The 22866-nt window shown below is 37.4% G+C and overlaps 1 long non-coding RNA gene across 2 annotated transcripts in view; it reads right to left on the bottom strand.

Moving 5' to 3' along the window:
* Nucleotides 1-302: 302 nt before the first annotated feature.
* Nucleotides 303-22866, bottom strand: part of LOC128284158 (uncharacterized) — a 40735-nt gene continuing 18171 nt past the window's right edge. For both annotated transcript variants that reach the window (XR_008274496.1, XR_008274495.1), the window contains exon 4: nucleotides 303-584. This is a non-coding gene — a long non-coding RNA (uncharacterized LOC128284158). The remainder of the gene's footprint in view (nucleotides 585-22866) is intronic.

Raw genomic sequence — 22866 nt, 5'->3', positions numbered from 1 at the left:
CCCGTGTCTCTGCCCGTATGCTCATTTTTAAGCTTTTTTTTTTGCAACAATTAAGGTGCAGGGACACACGGCTGGAACACACGCCCATCAGGCAAGCCGTGTGTCATACACGGCCTAGACACATGCTCGTGTGGACAAAAATAAGGCTATTTACCAAGCCCTTTTGTCACCTTTTTATGCAAACACCTACACAACAAAACATAACACCATTTCAAGCAATAACATTCAACCAATTCAGCCACAATTAAGACATCTACACCTCATTCACAAGCTACCATTTACCACATACAAATATCACATACTTATCAACTTAAATCATGCAAATTTCCACATCCATGAAAACATCATCATATGCATATATACTTAAACCAATATTAGCCAATTTCAATGGCCATTTACAAAATGAATTATAAACCAACAAAAGCCAATACATTTGGCAAAATTAATTATGACACATAACAAAATGACCAAATCCCTATACATGCCATAACTCAAAATGTCAAATTCATTGGTACCCAAAATAATCAGTAGATAGTGTGAGTGGATCTCTGACAGTCTCCGATCCCCGAGCTAGCTTGGTGACACTAAAAGACAAGGGAAAGAAAAGGGGAGTAAGCTATATAGCCTAGTAAGTTCCCATGCAAATAATAGACATCATAACCCAACATTTAACATACAATTAACATGATGATAATTGGCATAAATATTCTTAAGATCTTATAATAATAACTTACTCAATCATAACCATACCGAGGGTTCATCATATAACGAGCTTATTACGTATGAGTTTTACGTACATACCTAAATAATCTCGAATTGGATTTGTATGCAACTCACATTTGACATACATCATTAAATTACCCATTGAGTCACTTGGAATACTAAAGGATACTCGAGAATCTTGTACACATAGTATCATAACAATGTCATATCCCAGATATGGTCTTACACGAGATCTAGTAACGATGCCAATAGCCCAGCTATGGCCTTATTCGAGCCTCATATCGATGCCATATCCCAGATATGGTCTTACATGAAGTCTCATATTGATGTCATATCTTAGATATGATCTTACATGTAATCTTAGTAACCCTAATGTCATGACATTTCTATCCTATCTATTCCTATGGTTCAACTAAAATTTCATGCTTTTCGTAACTTTACCGCATACGTCCAAGGGTCAATCACAATTCATACAATAATAAAGCATTTAAAAACATATTTAAAACGATGCATTACTTACATACGAACTTACCTTGGTACAAAATAGTAGCAATGAGACCTAATCGTCAAACACTTTTCTTTTCCCTCAATCTAGGTCTGAACCTCTTTTTTTTAATCTAAAATAGAAAATTTAACTCATTTATTATTCACATTATTCAATTCAGTCAAAAAATTATATTATGGAAAAAATTATATTTTTGCCCCTAAACTTTAACATTTTTACATTTTGGTTCTTAGGCTCGTAAGTCGAAATCTATTCAATTTATTCAAGATCCAAGCATAGCCAAATCTCTTTCATGCTTATAACAGCCCACATTTTCATTTAATCACACTTTTACGCACATTTTATAACATTTTTACAAATTGGTCCTTTTTACATTTTCATCAAAAATCACATAGCAAAAGTTGTTTATCATACACCAAACACACATTTTCTACCATTAGACATCAAGATACACACATACCTAACATGGGTCAAACCTTAGACCTTAATCATTTCTCAAATTAATGGCAGAATAGATAGATCGAGTAATAATGACTTTAAAAATGTAAAGAGCATTAAAAACGAGGCAAGAACAGACTTACGAACGAGCTTGAAAGTGGCCAAACACTATTTATGGCTTCCCTTATAAATTTCGGCACAAGGGGGAGAAGATGGACAAGGATTTTAGCTTGATTTTTGCTTTTTAATTCATTTAATTACTAAATGACCAAAATATCATTTTCTCAAAACACTAAAATTCTCTTACCTCATATCTATTTTTGTCAAACTTAAAGTAAAATGGTCTAATTACCATCTAAGGACCTTCAATTTAAAATTTCATAACAATTAGACACCTCTAGCATGTAGAACTCAACTTTTACACTTTTTACATTTTAGTGCTTTTTGCAAAATTGAGTGCTTAAATGTCACAATTTTTGAAAGAAATTTTCACGAAATCATTCTATAAAATTGCAGACCACAAAAATATAATAAAAAAAATTCCACTACGTCGGATTCGTGGTCCCAAAAGCACTGTTTCAATTAAGCCCAAAGTCAGGCTGTTACATCTTATATGTCCAAAAGAGTACACCTGGGCGACTACCATCTTACTAGTCATATTTCACCTCATCCTTATTCTGATTTCTTAGATTTGCCTATTATAGAGGGCCTTACAAACAAAACACTCTTCGTTTGTCTATTTTAAATTCCAAGACGAACTCTTGGGCTAATCATACTTACTTATAGTCATGTGCCTTATCACATATATTTACTTACATGTTGCTCTTTCTTAATCCATGACACTTACATTTCCTAAAAGTTGGTTTTTCCTCATTTAGAATGTTTTATACACTATTTGTACCAGTGTTCATTTCCTTTAGTTCAGAGTCCACCAGAATGACGCTCATAGAAAATAACTTATACTTAATCAAATTTCACGTTAGGCACCAAAACTAATTCCTTAAACCTTATACATGTACTCAAAACTTTCTCCTTGTGCCTTGCTTTTATGAACATCGTTCTGTCAGTGAAACTTTTCTAGGCGAGATGTTACAAGAAAACTGATTGAAAGACTAATATGTCGTCTATCAAGTCCAACTAAGGAGATATTTTGTCTTAATATCCGAGCAAATGACTCCTAAAAAATAGAGACGTAGATGTGACTGACTGGACTGACAGTACATCAAACTAGACCTAAGAAGAATAGATCTTGAATCCGTTTATGGTTTTACTCACTTGCGACGCTCATAGTGTGATATGCCTAAATCTTGAGTGGATGGTGGACTATGAATACATTACTCATACACTTTGATGTAAATAAAAGTCTGAGTTAAAATAAATAAGAAACCAAAAATTGGTGCATTGAGTGTAAGACTTCTATAGTACGTAGTGTCATTCACAACATTCGAATTCATAGCTCGAGACATGGGTAAATGATATCCTCTCATTGGCATTTTATAGTTGATGAAAAGTAAATGTGGCCAATGGTTTTTCATTTTTGTGATGAATGATTTTATTACTCTTTAATAGTAATTGGCTTTTTATGATGGAATATGAAATGGTTATTATGAAATAAAATAGGACCATAGGGTAACACACTTATGACAATGTCATTGGACAAACACTAAGTAGTTGTTTTTGTAATGGTATGTCATTAGAAAGAGTTTAGTCACGATCCTATAATGGAATGACTTCGTGAGTAAATGACTTTATAATTACTAGGAGAAAAGCTGAAAGTTAATTATAGATCATTTAACCCCTAATTACATATGTCCAATTGGTTTCCCCGCTAACTCGTTAAAACTAGAAATGAATTGTGAGTTTGAATAGAAATGAATAGAATGAATATGAAAAGAGAAATAAAAAACTTCAGGAGTGATTATGACTTTTTTTCTGAAATGGAAAAATGGAATAATTTAAACATGAATGTAGATTTCCAAAAATGGAAATGATTCATTTCCAATTCTATATGGATTACTTAAAAATGAATGAAAGGATGAGTCTATGTTTTTGAGCTGTTTTGAAGCCCAAAAATGAAAATAAATCATTCAGTCATAATGAACATGTTGAGTTATGAAATATTGAATATATTTTCTCAAAATTTTAACTAGGTAAAATAGGGATAAGAAAATTATTTACTATAGAATATTAAATTTTATTTTGGGAAATAGAAAAGTTGAATTGGGTTGGATCACATTACAGATTATTGGGTCAAATGGCTCAATAAGTTCTTGTAATTAGACCTGATGCAAGAGAAGCCTGAATCCTTGTCGTAATACATATGAAGGGAAACACACCCTATTAGCCCCTCTCTCTCTCCTAGTTGGACTAGGAAGTTATTTTTCTATTTGAAATAAACCTCTAGAATTCATTAAGGATTTTACATTCTCTCCCTATAAATAGATGGCACCAATTGAGCTATTTACACAACCTTTAGAGATTGTTACTCCACCAAAAAATAGAGAGAATTTATTCTCAACTATTAAATATATTTTTCCAGAAGAACAATTATATTGGTTTCTATTAAGAAGAGAAAATTTCCATTTTCACCAAAAAAAGTTTTTCTAGTTCTATGTTTCGATTCAATTGGTTCAAACCCACACTCGAAGCAGTTCGTGGTACGAGAATAGTGAAAAAGATCGTTTGGTTGAAAGTTGAGAACAATGAACGTCCGTTAAGCCAGAAACATAGGTATAACTTTTGTAAAGGTTTATCGCTATAAATATCACAACCGAGTCGATTTTTAAAATTTTAATTTTTCGCTATGCAAGAAAATCGTTTTCAAATCGAATTTTTTGCAACACTTATTAGTAGTCTTATAACTACTTGCGCCAGGATGAGATCCACTAGAAGCAAAAGTGGTAGTTGAAGTAAGATTAACTTTTATGGTGTGGAACAAGTTCAAGGAATGAGTGTGCCCACCAACTCTTGTTGAAGGATATTTCTTTTGAGAGTTAAGCGAGATGTTCTCAACTTGCCTAGAAACTAAGAATCTTTCTACAAATGTATTAGGTTTGAACAATTGTAAGTATTGCCCAATTTCCAATTTTATGTTACTCGTAAAAATGCATAAGGTATAATTTTCAAATAACTGAAGTTGGTTAAGGAGACTTACAAAGTCATCGTGGAATTAATCAACTAAGCCATGCTGCTTCAGGTAAACCAATTCAGCCATAAGGTCTTGAAAGGAGCTAGAACCTGTGACAGCCCAAAATTGACCCTAGTCGGAATGTGGTTTCGGGACCACAAAACCGAGGCATAAAAATAATTTGAAATTTATTTTGATGCCTATAATATGTGTATGCTCATGTATGACATTTTTTGATGATTGATTTAGTGTTATAAAGGTGAATTTCACTAGAAAGGACTTAGTAGTGAACTTTGAAAGTACGATAGGGAAATGTGTGATGACTAATTAAAGCATGCATGCAAAACAATGGACTTGCATGTCAAATTCCCCTTTTATAGGTGGTGGCGGCCATGACCAAGAATATGGGCTAAACATGTCATGAAACATGTTTTGTTGGGCATTAGGGAGAAATAATAAACAAATAAGCATGGGTAAGAAAAGAATGAAAAAAAATGTGTGTGTGAGTGTGGTATCTCCCCATTGCCGTGAGTTGTAAAGGAGGAAAGAAAAAATTTGTTCATCCTTTCTTTGAGCCAAAACTAAGGGGAAGAAGAGATTTTGCTTCATTTTATTTGTTTAGAAGAGATCTAGAAGGAGATTTGGCTAAACTTGCACCAAGATTAAGGTATGTATGAGGTTGTGTCATGAGATTCATGCATGTTTTAGTTGCCAACTTGATGTTCATGTTAGCCATGGTTCAAATCCTTGTTATGCCATGGAAGTGGTATTTGGTCAAAGTTGATATTGTGATAAAGCCATTACATGCTAAGTGTGAAGCTTGATGATGATGCATGCAATGATGGATTGTCTACTCTTGAAATTTCTTTGTAGCCATCTTGAGTAAGACATTGAGTTTTCTTTTGTTTAACCATGATTGAAGTTGAAAGGGGCATGATTGTGATGTATTCGCCATGATGCATTCATGAGCATGGTTCATGCTTCTTGCATGTTAGTTAAAATTTGTGTTTTGGATGGCTAGGGACACCTTGAAATTGCCATGCACATATATGTATATATATGTTTGCACATGATGTTTTGGTTATGAAGTAAGTGATGAATATGTTTGTTTAAAGAAGAAAATGTTGAAGAATGCTTGTGAAATTGCAAGTACATTCGCCTAGTACACATATGATGTGGAAATCTTGGAATTTATTGTTGAATTGGTGCAAGTATGACTAAGTATATTCGGCCTTAGGTAGCCTATTGATGGCCTTAGCTTTTCCTTGATGCTTGAATGAATTGTATTGAATTGCTTGATGTAGTATAAAATGTGCATGACCATTGTGTATTCAAGCTAAAGGGTGGCCATATGACCATTTAAACCCCTTGTCATATTCGCCATAAGCTAGCATAATGAGGTTTTAATAAATTGAATTTGTTTGAATTAGCTCAAGAGCTTAGAGGGCCACAATTGGACAAGGGAAGGAAAAGTGATCGAATAGCCGTAAAAGCCGCTTCGACAACATCCGAGGTAAGTCCTCAAGAAGTGACCCTACTTGAATTATGTGAAATGAAATATGGATGTGTAATGATTATTGATTTATGTGTGTATGAGTATTTGAATGATACCCGGCTAAGTCCCGGCGATTATGCTAGTGATTACATTTGTGTTTGAGCCTTAGTAACGAAAATGAAACATGAATGTCTAATGATTATTGATGTATGTGTGCATGAGCAATTGAATGATATCCGGCTAAGTCCCGACGACATTTATGCTGAAATTATATCCGGTTAAGACCAAGGCAATTGTGCTAGTGGCTACATCCGGCTAAGACCAAGGCATTCGTGCGAGTCGTTCTATCCGGGCTAAGACCAAGGCATTCGTGCGTGTGGTTATATCCGGTTGTATTCAAGAAGCTTGGGCTGGAGGTGAGTGTTGGTTGCTGTAATGAATTCAATTGGTACGCTCGAAAAGCCCAAAGAATAAGGTATGTTTATATGTGCATTGGAAAGTCGACATGTTTGAGCAACATTCGCCGATCGACTAACTAATTTCAGCTATTGAATTGGTTGATACCTTGTGAAAGTATATAATGATGAAGTGTGAAGTAAGAATGATTATGTGAATGTGTATTAATGAAATGATGCATTTGGCCATGTGAATGTATTGCTTTAATTAAAGCTGATTTTATTCCTTGAGACTTACTAAGCATAAAAATGCTTACCCGTTGCTTTGGCTCTCTATTTTATAGATTGTGCTCGATAGCAATCGGATTCGGGATCATTAAAGTCGAAGTCATCCACACTATCAAAGCCTCCATTTTGGTATAAATTTTGGTTGAACTTTGAAATGGCATGTATAGGACTACCCCTTGCTGGTTTAAATATGTTGTGATGTATATGTGTACGGCCATGCTAAAATGGCTCGTAAAAGTGAAGTACTGAACTTAGACTATTTGCGGTTTGTATATATATATATATGGTGTCATGATGTGATTATGGATTGGAAATTGGAATGTTGGTCACATGATCAGCCATTGGTATGGTTAAAATGATCATATGTGAACCTATGTATGGCAAGACTAGTTGGTTCATGGAGACTACAAACTAGGTAAGACCTACCTTAAAAACAGATGCTGCCAGCTGCAGTGACGTGAATGTGAAAAATCACCAAAATTTGTAGGAATGGTATTAAATAGTGAATAAGATATGTAAATGAACCTTGATGAGTCTATTTTCATATGGAAGAAACGAAACGGTCATAGGAGTTACATGTTAAAAGATATTAAAGCTATTGTGAGACAGGGCCAGAACGGTTTCTGGGTCCCCTGTCGCAACTTTAAAAATATACTATAAATTATCCTGAAAGAATTAGGAGTCGTGCCTTATATGTACAGATTCCATTTTGAGTCTAGTTTCATTAGAAACAAACGGCACCAGTATTAAAGCCCTGTGCAGAGAGATATTCAAGTTGTAACGCGCGAAGGTCAGAGCAGTCGATCCCTGTAACATGGGTGACTTTAACTAATAAACTGTACCAATTGGCCCGACCAAAAATTCTAGAAATAAGTCCATGGATGGATATATGAGTCTAAATTCAGGGAAAATTTACGAAACCAGTTTCCGAGTTTTGAAACTCGAGATATGATTTTTAAGGCGACGGTGACGCAGTTTTCCAGCCTGACTGGAAATGTCAAATTGGTGGGCAAAATATGTGGACTTGGCTTGTTAACCCCTCGTGTCCGACACCGGTACTGGTCTCGAGTTCGGGGTGTTACAATTTTATTGGTATCAGAGCCACGGTTTAGTCGATTCTAGGACTACCGTGATGTGTTTGGGGTCTAGCTATACATGCCATTAAATGATGAATCGATAGTGTGGTGATTTCTGACAATTTGACTTTGTGTTTGTTTATAGTAATGGATCCCGATCCCAACCGAGCAATAGCTGATGATGTTGAGAGTGTGGTGCCTGCTCCCGCACAAGGGACAGCGCCGGCGGACTCTCAACCTATGGCCAGCAATCCGAATGATGAGGCTAAGCAAGCCTTTTATAGTGTGATGAATGAATGGTTTAACCAATACATTCAACTAACACTACTGTTCCACAACCTCCATTCCCGACAAATGCAACCCCAAGACCTACAATACCTCCGTGAATCGACCAAATAAGGTCAAGTAAGCCCCGATCGATAGGATTCAAAACATGGGGCCACTGAATTTAAAGCTACGGATGATGATGATGCCGAGCGAGCTGAATTTTGGTTGGACAACACTATCCGGTGCTCGATGAGCTATCTTGTACACCGATGAGTGCTTAAAGTGTACCATCTCCTTGCTACGTGAGTCCGCCTACTATTGGTGGAGTACTCGACTTCGTGGTGCCTAGAGAGCAAGTGACTTGGGAATTCTTTCAAACCGAGTTCAAAAAGTATATCATCGAGATTCATCGACCAAAAGCGAAGGGAATTTCTTGATCTTAAGCAAGGTTCTATGTCGCCATCGACTACTGAACGAAAATTTTTGAGGCTTAGCCGATGCGCGAGAATGCATTTCGTCCGGGCTATTATGTGTAAACGCTCGAGGATGGGCTGAATGATGATATAAGGATGTTCGTTGGCATTCTCGAGATACGAGAGTTCGTAGTACTTGTTGAGCGAGCTTGTGAAGCCGAAGAGCTTAGAAGGAGAAACAAAAAGCTGATGTGGGAACTAGAGAATTCCGAAAGAGGTCCTCGAGAAAGTCTCTTCAACAAGCATCGAAGAGATTTCGAGATGATGCGAGCCGGTCTAGAGGCGCTACGGGCTTTTCTAGACGAGGACGCGATCGACCCCCTGTGACCACACGAGTTACTTCGATCGCCAGTGGTGGAAATGATCGCCGAGAGAGGGCGGAGTGTCTGCATTGTGGCAAATGGCATTCGGGGAGCAGTTGGTTCCGTGATTGCTCCTCGCTATAAGTGCGGATCGGCCGACCACTTTTGAAGGATTGCCCGAGGATGCTTGAACAAAATGTAAGTCAAAGTGGAAACCCGGTGCTACCATCGCCGAGGTAGGCCACCTAGAAATGTGGGCAATGTTAGTGGCGGTCGAGAGGATCTAGAGATGCTACCATCATATCCGAGGCTCGGGCTCTGCTAGGACTTATGCCATACGCCACGCGCGAGGATGCTGCCTCTCCGGATGTCATTACGGTACTTTCACTCTTTTCAATACTAATGTGATTGCTTTGATTGACCCCGGTTCTACTCATTCTTATATATGTGAAACCTTAGCATCCAAAGAAGACTTTGCCTATTGAGTCTACTGAGTTTGTAATTCGGGTGTCAAACCCCTTGGGTCATTACGTGCTTGTCAACAAAGTGTGCAAGAAAAGTCCCCTAGTGTTCCGAGGTTCTTGTTTTCCGGCGGACTTGATGCTTTTGCCGTTCGATGAATTCGACGTTATTCTTGGTTTGGATTGGTTGACCATGCACGATGCGGTTGTAAATTGCAAAAGCAAGACTATCGATTTGAGGTGCGCGAATAACGAGATAATTCGGGTTGAGTCTACGGACTTAAAGGGGTTGCCAGCTGTAATATCAGCAATGTTGGCCCGGAAATATGTAAGAAAAGGGTGCGAAGCGTACCTTGCGTATGTGCTCGATGACAAGGAATCGAAAAGAAACCCGAATCGTGCGTGGTTTGTGAATACCCGGATGTTTTCCTGAAGAATTGCCGGTTTACCACCGCTCGAAATAGAATTTGGCATCGAATTGGTACCGGTACCACTCAATTTTGATAGCTCCGTGTCGTATGGCGCCAACGGAATTAAAGGAGTTGAAAGCTCGGTTGCAAGAATTGGTGGATAGAGGTTTTGCTCGCCTTGAGTTTTTCGCCTTTGGGGTGCGCCGGTGTTGTTTGTGAAAAGAATGATGGAACCATGCGGTTGTGCATCGACTATCGTCGACTTAATAAAGCGATGATAAAGAACAAATATCTGTTACCACGTATCGATGACTTGTTCGATCAATCAAGGGAGCCTCGGTGTTCTCGAAAATAGATTTGAGATCGGGCTATTGTCAATTGCGAATCCGAGATTCGGACGTGCCCAAGACCGCCTTGAGCGAGATATGGTCACTATGAGTTCCTAGTGATGCCGTTTGGGCTTACTAATGCCCTCGCGGTATTTATGGATTTAATGAATCGGATCTTCGCACCATATTTGGATCAATTCGTAGTCATGTTCATTGATGACATCTTGGTCTATTCAAGAAATGAGACCGAACATGTTTGAACACCGAGGTTAGTGCTGCAAATTTTACGGGATAAGCAATTATATGCTAAGTTCAGCAAGTGTGAGTTCGGTTAAGAGAGGTTAGCTTCTTGGGTCATGTGGTATCTCAGATCGGTATTCGAGTCTAATTCAATAAAATTTCAGCCATACTTAATTGGAAGCCTCCGAGAAATATTATCGAGGTTCGTTGCTTTTTGGGGCTTGCCGTTATTACCGACGATTTGTAAAGGTTTTCAACGATAGCCACGCCGATGACGAGGCTACTCCAAAAGGATGTTAAGTTCGAATGGACGGAGAAATGTCGAAAAGTTTCGATCAACTAAAACTTATTTGATGAAGCCCCAATTCTAGTGCAACCCGAATCCAAGCAAAGAGTTTGTCATCTATAGTGACGCCTTCCTACTTGGGTTAGGTTGTGTATTGATGCAAGAAGGTCGAGTGGTGGCCTATGCGTCGAGGCAATTAAAGCCACACGAGAAAAGTTATCTGACCCATGATCTCGAATTAGCTGCCATCGTATTCGCCTTTAAGATTTAGCGACATTACTTATTTGGTGAGAAGTGCCATGTGTACTCGGATCACAAAAGTCTCAAATATTTGATGACCTAAAGAGACTTAAATCTGCGACAAAGACGTTGGCTCGAACTGTTAAAGGATTATGAGCTGGTCATTGACTATCACCCCGGAAAGGCGAATGTGGTTGCGGATGCCTTGAGTCGTAAATCGTTATTCACTCTACAAGCGATGAATGTGCACTTGTCTGTTCGATCCGACAGTGTGTTAGTGGCTGAATTGAAAGCCAAACCATTATTGACACATCAAATTCGAGAAGCTCAGAAAGTCGACGAGGAGTTGGCGCAAAACGGCCGAGTGTGTTCCAAACAAGGACTCGAGTTTCAAATCGATGATGACGATTGTTTGAGGTTCAAAAGTCGTCTGTGTGTTCCAAAGAATTCGGAACTCATTTCGATAATTCTGAATGAAGCCCATTGTAGCCGAATGGCAATCCACCCGGGGAGTACGAAGATGTACAACGATTTGAAACGTCGGTTTTGGTGGCATGGTATGAAACGAGACATCTCCGACTTTGTTTGAGATGTTTAATATGTCAACAAGTGAAAGCGAACATCAAGTGCCTTGAGGATTACTTCACCAATCACGATACCCGAGTGGAAATGGGATCGAGTCACAATGGACTTTGTATCCGGACCGCCATTGTCGTGAGTAAGAAGGATGCGGTTTGGGTCGTGGTAGATAGATTGACTAAGTCGGCTCACTTTGTCCCCGTACGTACGGATTTTTCAATGGACAAATTAGCCGAATTGTACGTTTCTCAGATTGTGAGATTACATGGGGTGTCTATTTCCATCGTGTCGGATAGAGATCCGAGATTTACCTCGCGATTCTGGAAAAAGTTGCAAGAAGCTTTGGGTACCAAGTTGCATTTCAGCACCGCCTTTCACCCCCAAACCGATGGTCAATCCGAGCGAATAATTCAGATACTTGAGGATATGTTGAGATGTTGCGTCCTCGAGTTTAGTGGTTCATGGGAACGGTATTTGCCGTTGATTGAATTCGCTACAACAACAACTTTCAATCAAGTATTAAGATGGCACCCTACGAGGCTTTGTACGGTCGTAAATGCCGTACACCATTGTTTTGGACCGAGCTCGGTGAAAGCAAGATTTTCGGGTGGATTTGATTAGGGATGCTGAATGAAAGTGAAAGTAATCCGTGAAAGTCTCAAGATAGCCTCCGATCGTCGAAGTCGACGCGGATCTGAAGCGTAAGGATATCGAGTATCGTGGGTGATAAAGTGTTTCTCAAGGTTTCGCCTTGGAAAAGATACTCGATTTGGCCGTAAGGGCAAGTTGAGCCCGAGGTTCATTGGGCCATATGAGATATCCGAGCGAGTCGGTCCAAAGGCATATCGCTTGATTTTGCCCCGAACTCGAAAAGGTTCACGATGTCTTTCATGTTTCGATGCTTCGACGCTATAGATCCGATCCATCGCACGTGATTAGTCCATCGAAGTTGAAATTCAAGCCAATATGAGTTATGAGGAAGAACCGATCCGTATCCTATCACGGAAGTGAAAGAGTTGCGAAACAAGCGGGTTCCGCTAGTGAAGGTGTTATGGCTCGAACACGGATAGAAGAAGCTACTTAGGAAACCGAGAACTCTATGAAAGAGCGATACCCAACCCTATTTACCGGTAAGATTTTCGGGGACGAAAATTTCTTAAGTGGGGGAGAGTTGTGACAGCCTAAAATTGACCCTAGTCGGAATGTGGTTTCGGGACCACAAAACCGAGGCATAAAAATAATTTGAAATTTATTTTGATGCCTATAATATGTGTATGCTCATGTATGACATTTTTTTATGATTGATTTAGTGTTATAAAGGTGAATTTCACTAGAAAGGACTTAGTAGTGAACTTTGAAAGTACGATAGGGAAATGTGTGATGACTAATTAAAACATGCATGCAAAACAATGGACTTGCATGTCAAATTCCCCTTTTTATAGGTGGTGGCGGCCATGACCAAGAATATGGGCTAAACATGTCATAAAACATGTTTTGTTGGGCATTAGGGAGAAATAATAAACAAATAAGCATGGGTAAGAAAAGAATGAAAAAAAAATGTGTGTGAGTGTGGTATCTCCCCATTGCCGTGAGTTGTAAAGGAGGAAAGAAAAAATTTGTTCATCCTTTCTTTGAGCCAAAACTAAGGGGAAGAAGAGATTTTTGCTTCATTTTATTTGTTTAGAAGAGATCTAGAAGGAGATTTGGCTAAACTTGCACCAAGATTAAGGTATGTATGAGGTTGTGTCATGAGATTCATGCATGTTTTAGTTGCCAACTTGATGTTCATGTTAGCCATGGTTCAAATCCTTGTTATGCCATGGAAGTGGTATTTGGTCAAAGTTGATATTGTGATAAAGCCATTGCATGCTAAGTGTGAAGCTTGATGATGATGCATGCAATGATGGATTGTCTACTCTTGAAATTTCTTTGTAGCCATCTTGAGTAAGACATTGAGTTTTCTTTTGTTTAACCATGATTGAAGTTGAAAGGGCATGATTGTGATGTATTCGCCATGATGCATTCATGAGCATGGTTCATGCTTCTTGCATGTTAGTTAAAATTTGTGTTTTGGATGGCTAGGGACACCTTGAAATTGCCATGCACATATATGTATATATATGTTTGCACATGATGTTTTGGTTATAAAGTAAGTGATGAATATGTTTGTTTAAAGAAGAAAATGTTAAAGAATGCTTGTGAAATTGCAAGTACATTCGGCCTAGTACACATATGATGTGGAAATCTTGGAATTTATTGTTGAATTGGTGCAAGTATGACTAAGTATATTCGGCCTTAGGTAGCCTATTGATGGCCTTAGCTTTTCCTTGATGCTTGAATGAATTGTATTGAATTGCTTGATGTAGTATAAAATGTGCATGACCATTGTGTATTCAAGCTAAAGGGTGGCCATATGACCATTTAAACCCCTTGTCATATTCGCCATAAGCTAGCATAATGAGGTTTTAATAAATTGAATTTGTTTGAATTAGCTCAAGAGCTTAGAGGGCCACAATTGGACAAGGGAAGGAAAAGTGATCGAATAGCCGTAAAAGCCGTTCGACAACATCCGAGGTAAGTCCTCAAGAAGTGACCCTACTTGAATTATGTGAAATGAAATATGGATGTGTAATGATTATTGATTTATGTGTGTATGAGTATTTGAATGATACTGGCTAAGTCCCAAGGCGATTATGCTAGTGATTACATTTGTGTTTGAGCCTTAGTAACGAAAATGAAACATGAATGTCTAATGATTATTGATGTATGTGTGCATGAGCAATTGAATGATATCCGGCTAAGTCCCGACGACATTTATGCTGGAAATTATATCTGGTTAAGACCAAGGCAATTGTGCTAGTGGCTACATCCGGCTAAGACCAAGGCATTCGTGCGAGTCGTTCTATCCGGCTAAGACCAAGGCATTCGTGCACGGGTTATATCCGGTTGTATTCAAGAAGCTTGGGCTGGAGGTGAGTGTTGGTTGCTGTAATGAATTCAATTGGTACGCTCGAAAAGCCCAAAGAATAAGGTATGTTTATATGTGCATTGGAAAGTCGACATGTTTGAGCAACATTCGCCGATCGACTAACAATTTCAGCTATTGAATTGGTTGATACCTTGTGAAAGTATATAATGATGAAGTGTGAAGTAAGAATGATTATGTGAATGTGTATTAATGAAATGATGCATTTGGCCATGTGAATGTATTGCTTTAATTAAAGCTGATTTTATTCCTTGAGACTTACTAAGCATAAAAATGCTTACCCGCTGCTTTGGCTCTCTTTTATAGATTGTGCTCGATAGCAATCGGATTCGGGATCATTAAAGTCGAAGTCATCCACACTATCAAAGCCTCCATTTTGGTATAAATTTTGGTTGAACTTTGAAATGGCATGTATAGGACTACCCCTTGCTGGTTTAAATATGTTGTGATGTATATGTATACGGCCATGCGAAAATGGCTCGTAAAAGTGAAGTACTGAACTTAGACTATTTGCGGTTTGTATATATATATATATGGTGTCATGATGTGATTATGGATTGAAATGGGAATGTTGGTCACATGATCAGCCATTGGTATGGTTAAAATGATCATATGTGAACCTATGTATGGCAAGACTAGTTGGTTCATGGAGACTACAAACTAGGTAAGACCTACCTTAAAAACAGATGCTGCCAGCTGCAGTGACGTGAATGTGAAAAATCACCAAAATTTGTAGGAATGGTATTAAATAGTGAATAAGATATGTAAACGAACCTTGATGAGCCTATTTTCATATGGAAGAAACGAAACGGTCATAGGAGTTACATGTTAAAAGATATTAAAGCTATTGTGAGACAGGGCCAGAACGGTTTCTGGGTCCCCTGTCGCAACTTTAAAAATATACTATAAATTATCCTGAAAGAATTAGGAGTCGTTCCTTATATGTACAGATTCCATTTTGAGTCTAGTTTCATTAGAAACAAACGGCACCAGTATTAAATCCCTGTGCAGAGAGATATTCAAGTTGTAACGCGCGAAGGTCAGAGCAGTCGATCCCTGTAACATGGGTGACTTTAACTAATAAACTGTACCAATTGGCCCGACCAAAAATTCTAGAAATAAGTCCATGGATGGATATATGAGTCTAAATTCAGGGAAAATTTACGAAACCAGTTTCCAAGTTTTGAAACTCGAGATATGATTTTTAAGGCGACGGTGACGCAGTTTTCCAGCCTGACTGGAAATGTCAAATTGGTGGGCAAAATATGTGGACTTGGCTTGTTAACCCCTGGTGTCCGACACCGGCAATGGTCTCGGGTTCGGGGTGTTACAGAACCAACTCTCATTTTCAAACTACAATCATAAAAATCTCATGTCAAAAAATGAAACCCTCTTTGTTTTTAATATAAAAATAATGTTAATTGAGTGCCTTCCCTTCCAAATAAAGCATCATGGTCCTTACCTTGGCACTATCAATAATACCCTCAGCTTCAAAGTAGTACTCTAGCATGGACCACTATCTGCGGAAATCAATATCATCAAATTTAAGATACTCACGCTTATAAGAAGATAAAGGTCGTTTCATGCTGCTGGAACATGAAGGTGTCCCCATATATCTTAGATCTATCAAAGGGAAACAATCAATGTTTTATGGAGGGAAATTAGGTGAAGGGCCACCTAAAATGCCCTTCCTTTTATCCTACAGAGCCTCAATTGTAGGAATAGAAGGTGGATTACCCAAATATTACTCAAACAAATTTTATAACTCAGATTTAATCTCACCACGAAAGCCATCTCGAAGTTCCTTCAAATGATTGTCAAGCTTAGTGTCCCACTGAGATAATTCGATTTCAAGTTGGGTAACTTCCTGCTGAAGATGTAACACCCTATACCTGGTCTAGTCGCTAAGGTTCATTTAGTAAAATTTTCAAAACATGTCCATAAGTATCGATACTGAAACTAGGGTATCGATATTTTCTTTAAGTGGTATCGATACGACCAGGAAAAATGATACCAAATTGAATTATATTTCTCGATTAAAAACCCGAAGTATCAAAAATTATCGATACCTATTATGAATACCAATGCTTTAACTCCAAGTATCGATACTCGAGCAAAGGTATTGATACCAAAACTCTATTCTGACTTCTTACAAGTTACAAGTTCAAAGTTACCAATTTTTAAAACCTAATTATTGATACCTCTACTCCAAACCTAAAAAATGCATCATACATATGCAGTTAATTCATTCCAAATATGTTTCTAATAATCATGCATCAACTACTAAGACAAATAACCATCCAAACGGCATAATCAATAGTTCAAAATACCAAAAATGTGTCCAAGCAAGTATCATCATGCCATCGTCAATATTCATAAACTTAAGCAAATATATAAACTCATAAACCTCTAAAAAACAAAATTAAAATCGGCAAATAGTCCAAACACATCACGATATTAAACAAGTCGATCACGTTGTCTTTTCTCCAAAACATAAATAAATATAGAACACCTACAAAATAATACAAGATAAACTTAGATCAACTCAAGAAAAATCACACTGCTCACACCAGTACGCAACTAATTTGCAATGGGTTAAGAAGGGAGCAAGTGAGCTTAACAAGCTCGATGAATTAGTAGAATAACCACATCACAAACATATCATCATGCATCTTCAAAACAACCATTTATAAGCACTGTAACATCCTGAATTAAGGACAAGTCAGAACAATAGTTTCGAGACCATAAATTCGAGATAGAAATAATTATTTTATGATTCTTACGAGGTTTATGTTATGAATGTATGCTTGTGTAAAAGTTTCATGAAGAAATTCTATGCATAAAATGTCTAATTGCATTTTAGGGACCAAATTGAATAAAGTGTAAAACTTGCATTCTAGAAGCTTTAAGCGTGAATTGCATTAGATATTGAATTAGAGGGTCCTAATTAGCAATTTGACCAATTTTTATAGTTTTGGACAAAAGTGGACATGCATAGGAAAAAAATGTGAAAGAAAAACTTTAAAGGCATTTTGGTCATTTGGTAATTAAAAGAATAAAAAGGGAAAAATAGGTCAAAATTGGTGTCCATCTTCTTCCTTCATTGACGACATTTGCAAAATACCATAGCTAGGGTTTTTTCAACATTTTCAAGCTTGATTGTAAGTGCATCCTAGCCTCGTTTTTAATGTTCTTTGTATTTTTGAAGTCTTTGAAACATGATCTACCCATTTCTAGCTATATTTTGAACTAGGGTTTATGTATAAAATTTGACCCATGTGTAACATGCATGTATTTTGATGATTAATGAAGGAATATGAATGTTTGATGCATGATAAACATATTTTACTAGATTTTTAGTGAAAACACCTAAACAAAGGATTTGTTTATAAAAGTGTAAAAGAAAATAGTAATAACGGGAAATAAGTGAAAATATGGACTGATATAAGCTTAGTGAAGGCTCGGCTAGGCTTGGGTAACCAAGAAAATGCATGCATTTCATTTTACGAGTCTATAAACCAAAGTACAAATATGTGAAAGTTTTGGGGTCAAAATATAAAATTTTAAAAGTATGATTTATGGACCCATTCGAACAATGTGAATAATAAATAAGTTAAATTTGACATTATAGATTAAGAAAAACGTGAATCGAGACTTGATCGAGGAAAGAATAAAGTATACGACGGTTAGGCTCAATTATCATCATTTTGTACCGAGGTAAGTACATATGTAAATAATGTGGTGTTGTAATATGTTTTAATGCTTTAATATATTTTAACAAATGTTTTATTGTAATTATGAGTTATATGGTTGTCAATTGTTATGAAAGCATGAATGTTATTATGGTCGTTATCCACGACGTTACGAGCAAGTACGATGGAGATACTATATGCAAGTGAGGAAAAATCCCGTTTGAACCTTAAGAATAGTTTAGGATACAAGTGACATGTCACTAGGAACTAAGAAGTTCGAACTCGTTGAGTGGTCCGGGTTCGTGCGATATATGACATCTGAGCTCGTTAAGAGGTTCGAATTCATTATAGATGTAAGCATCCAAGCTCGTTAAGAGGTCTGAGTTCATAATGGATGCGATTCATCATAATGGATGCGATTCATGTAACATCCGAGCTCATTGAGAGATCCGAGTTCATTATGGATGTATTACATGTTATGTGGTAGCCTCGGCTACATTTGTAAATGTGTCACTTATATGCAAGGTTTCCGCGTATCCAATAGTATTCCGAGTGTCCAACGGGTAATGTAATGAATGTAATGAGAGTCCCGAGGAGGACATATGCAAGAGGTATGGTTATGGATACTTTACGATGAGTTCAGGTATGTATACTAAACCTATGAGTAATGCCTTAATAAAGATCGATTTATGATGAGTAAGTATATATGTACGTATGATGAGTAAGCAAAAAGGTTTGAATGATGAAGCCTTTATGTATATGTTGCTATGTTTCTGCATGTTGATTCCTTGCTACCATTTCATATTATTTGTATGTGGACTTACTAAGTTTTAATGCTTACTCCCCTCTCTTTCCACCATTTGTAGTTCCGCCAAGCTAGCTCAAGAATCGGGAGTTGTCGGAGTATTCGATCACACTATCAAAAGACTATTGGGTATAGTAAAATTATTATTTTAAGTATGGCATGTATAGGAAACTTGGTCATTTTGTGATATGTGCCATGCTATTTGGCCAAATTGTGAAGGCCTATAATAATGATGATTCATTATGTATTGGCCATGTGATATGGCTTATATTTGATCATTTGGGTTGTAATCTAATTACCCATGCATGCATGCGCTAGTGTTTTGATGGTAGGATATGTTATTGCTTAGTGAGTGCATGATAATGACGTGATATGTTCTTGATCGATAAATGTATGGTAAAGTACGAGTCTGATACTAAAAGATAAGGGGTGACTTAATAACTTAAAATGACTATATGCTTGAATGCTAAATTTGAAGTTACGGTAACAAGTTTAATAATGCATGAAATTGGTGTGGAATGCTTTTAAATGGTGCAACAAATGAATGTGAAATAGAATGACATTATGAAGATGTGAGAATGCTATGTCATGTTGCATGTTATAAAGTATGTTTAAATGTATGGGTGATTGTGGGTGACTATTGGCTTGAAAAATAACCTTTAAATGATCCACATAGGTAGACACACGGGCATGTGTCTAGACTGTGTGTGACACACGACCTACCTCATGGGCACGCTGAATGGCCGTGTGTGACAGCCCAAAATTGACCCTAGTCGGAATGTGGTTTCGGGACCACAAAACCGAGGCATAAAAATAATTTAAAATTTATTTTGATGCCTATAATATGTGTGTGCTCATGTGTGACATTTTTGATGATTGATTTAGTGTTATAAAGGTGAATTCCACTAGAAAGGACTTAGTAGTGAACTTTGAAAGTACGATAGGAAAATGTGTGATGACTAATTAAAGCATGCATGCAAAACAATGGACTTGCATGTCAAATTCCCTTTATAGGTGGTGGCCGCCATGACATGGTTTATGGGCAAAGAAAACATGTTGAAACATGTTTTGTTAATAGAGCATGAAAGAAATGATTAATAATTAGATGTGGGAAGAGAAACAAAAAAAAATGTGTGTGAGAGTGTAGCATTCCCCCCATTGCCGTGCAACTAAGAAAGAAAACAAAAAATTTTGTTCATCCTTGTTCTCTCCTTTTTGGCGAAAATTCTAAGAGGAAGAAGAGATTTTGCTTCATTTTCTTTGTTTAGAAGAGATCTAGAAGGAGATTTGGCTAAACTTGCATCAAGAGTAAGGTATGTATGAGGTTGTGTTATGAGTTTCATGCATGTTTTAGTTGCTAACTTGATGTTCATGTTAGCCATGGTTCAAATCCTTGTCATGCCATGGGAATGGTATTTGGCCAAAGTTGTTATTGTGTTAAAGCCATTGCATGCTAAATGTGAAACTTGCTAATGATGCATGCAATGATGGATTGTCTACTCTTGAAATTTCTTTGTAGCCATCTTGAGTAAGACATTGAGTTTTCTTTTGTTTAACCATGATTGAAGTTGAAAGGGCATGATTGTGATGTATTCGCCATGATGCATTCATGAGCATGGTTCATGCTTCTTGCATGTTAGTTAAAATTTGTGTTTTGGATGGCTATGGACACCTTGAAATTCGGCCTTGCACCTATATGTGTATATATGATTGCACATGATATTTTAATTATGAAGAAAGTGATAAATATGTTGTTTAAAGAAGAATGTTGTGAAATTTGCATGTACATTCGGCCTAGTACACATATGATGTGAAAATCTTGCAATTTATTGTTGATTTTGTGCAAGTATGACTAAGTATAATCGGCCACATGAGGGGAATTATCGTGCATGCATTCGGTTAGAGGCAAGCTTAATGATGCCTATTCTTGACTTAGGTAATCGGCTACCTTGTTGTGAGCTAAGGCCGAATGTGTGCGTAATTAAAGAAAATTGACTAAAGTGCTTAGTTATGTGATGTTGAGTCAATGATATGTGTATTCGCCAAGGCTATGGCGAGACTTTAATGAATTGAATTTGTTTGAATTAGCTCAAGAGCTTAGAGGGCCACAATTAGATAAGGGAAGGAAAAGTGATCGATTAGCCGTCGAAGTTGTTCGACAACATCCGAGGTAAGTCCTCAAGAAATGACCCTACTCGAATTTTGTGAAATGAAATATGGATATGTAATGATTATTGATTTATGTGTGTATGAGTATTTGAATGATACCCGGCTAAGTCCCGGCGATTATGCAAGTGATATGTTTGTGTTTGAGCCTTAGTAACGAAAATGAAACATGGATGTGTAATGATTATTGATGTATGTGTGTGCATGAGCAATTGAATGATATTCGGCTAAGTCCCAAGACATTTATGCTAGTAATTATATCCGGGTTAAGACCCGAAGGCCATTGTGCTAGTGACCACATCCGGGCTAATACCCGAAGGCATTCGTGCAAGTTGTTAAATTCGGGCTAATACCCGAAGGCATTTGTGCAAGTCGTTCTATCCGGGCTAAGACCCGAAGGCATTCGTGCATGTGGTTATATCCGGTTGTATTCCGAAGAAGCTTGGGCCGAAGGTGAGCGTTGGTTGCTGTAATAAATTTAATTAGTACGCTCGAAAAGCCCAAAGGATAAGGTATGTTTATATGTGCATTGGAAAAAGTCAATATGTTTGAGTAACATTCGTTCAATCGACTAACGAATTTCCAGCTATTGAATTGGTTGATATCTTGTGAAAGTATACAATGATGAAGTGTGAAGTAAGTATGATTATGTGAATGTGTATTAATGAAATGATTCATTTGGCTATGTGAATGTAATGCTTTAGTTAAAGCTGAATTTATTGCTTGAGACTTACTAGGCATAAAATGCTTACCCCATTGCTTTGGCTCTCTGTTTTATAGATTTTGCTCGTTAGCGATCGGATTCGGGATCATTAAAGTCGAAGTCATCTACACTATCAAAGCCTCCATTTTGGGTATAATTTTGGTTGAACTTTGAAATGGCATGTATAGGACTACCCTATTGTAGAAGGTCATGTACCTTTCGGTTTATGTAAGCTTGGATAGCCATGCGAAAATGGTCGATATACGTTGTTAGTATGATTCTATAATCGTTTGTATGATGATCATTATGGGGTATGGAATGGTTTTGAAAAGATTAGCCATTGGAATGGTTAATCATGATCACACTTGTGCTATGTATGCAAAAAGGGCCAATTGAATCGTGGAAATCATGAAATAGGTAAAGGTTACCTTGAAAACAGATGCTGGCAGCAGCAGTGGTGTGGTTTTGAAAAATCACCAAAATTTGTAGGAATGGTATTAAATAGTGAATAAGTTATGTAAATGAACCTTGATGAGTCTACTTTCATATGGAAGAAACGAAACGGTCATATGAGTTACTTGTTAAGAGATATTAAAGTTATTGTGAGACAGGGCCAGAACGGTTTCTGGGTCCCCTGTCGCGACTTTAAAAATTTTCTATAAATTATCCAGAAAGAATTAGAAGTCATGTCTTATATGTGCAGATTCTATTTTGAGTCTAGTTTCATTAGAAACAAACGGCACCAGTATTAAATCCCTGTACAGAGAGATATTCAAGTTGTAACGAGCAAAGGTCAGCGTAGTCGACCCCTGTAACATGGGTGACTTTAACTAATAAACTGTACCAATTGGCCCGACCAAAAATTCTAGAAATAAATCCA

This window comes from Gossypium arboreum, chromosome 11, assembly GCF_025698485.1.
Source record: "Gossypium arboreum isolate Shixiya-1 chromosome 11, ASM2569848v2, whole genome shotgun sequence".
Taxonomy (NCBI): Eukaryota; Viridiplantae; Streptophyta; class Magnoliopsida; order Malvales; family Malvaceae; genus Gossypium; species Gossypium arboreum.
Note: the sequence above shows the minus strand (reverse complement) of the source record. Positions and strands in the feature narration are given on the sequence as shown.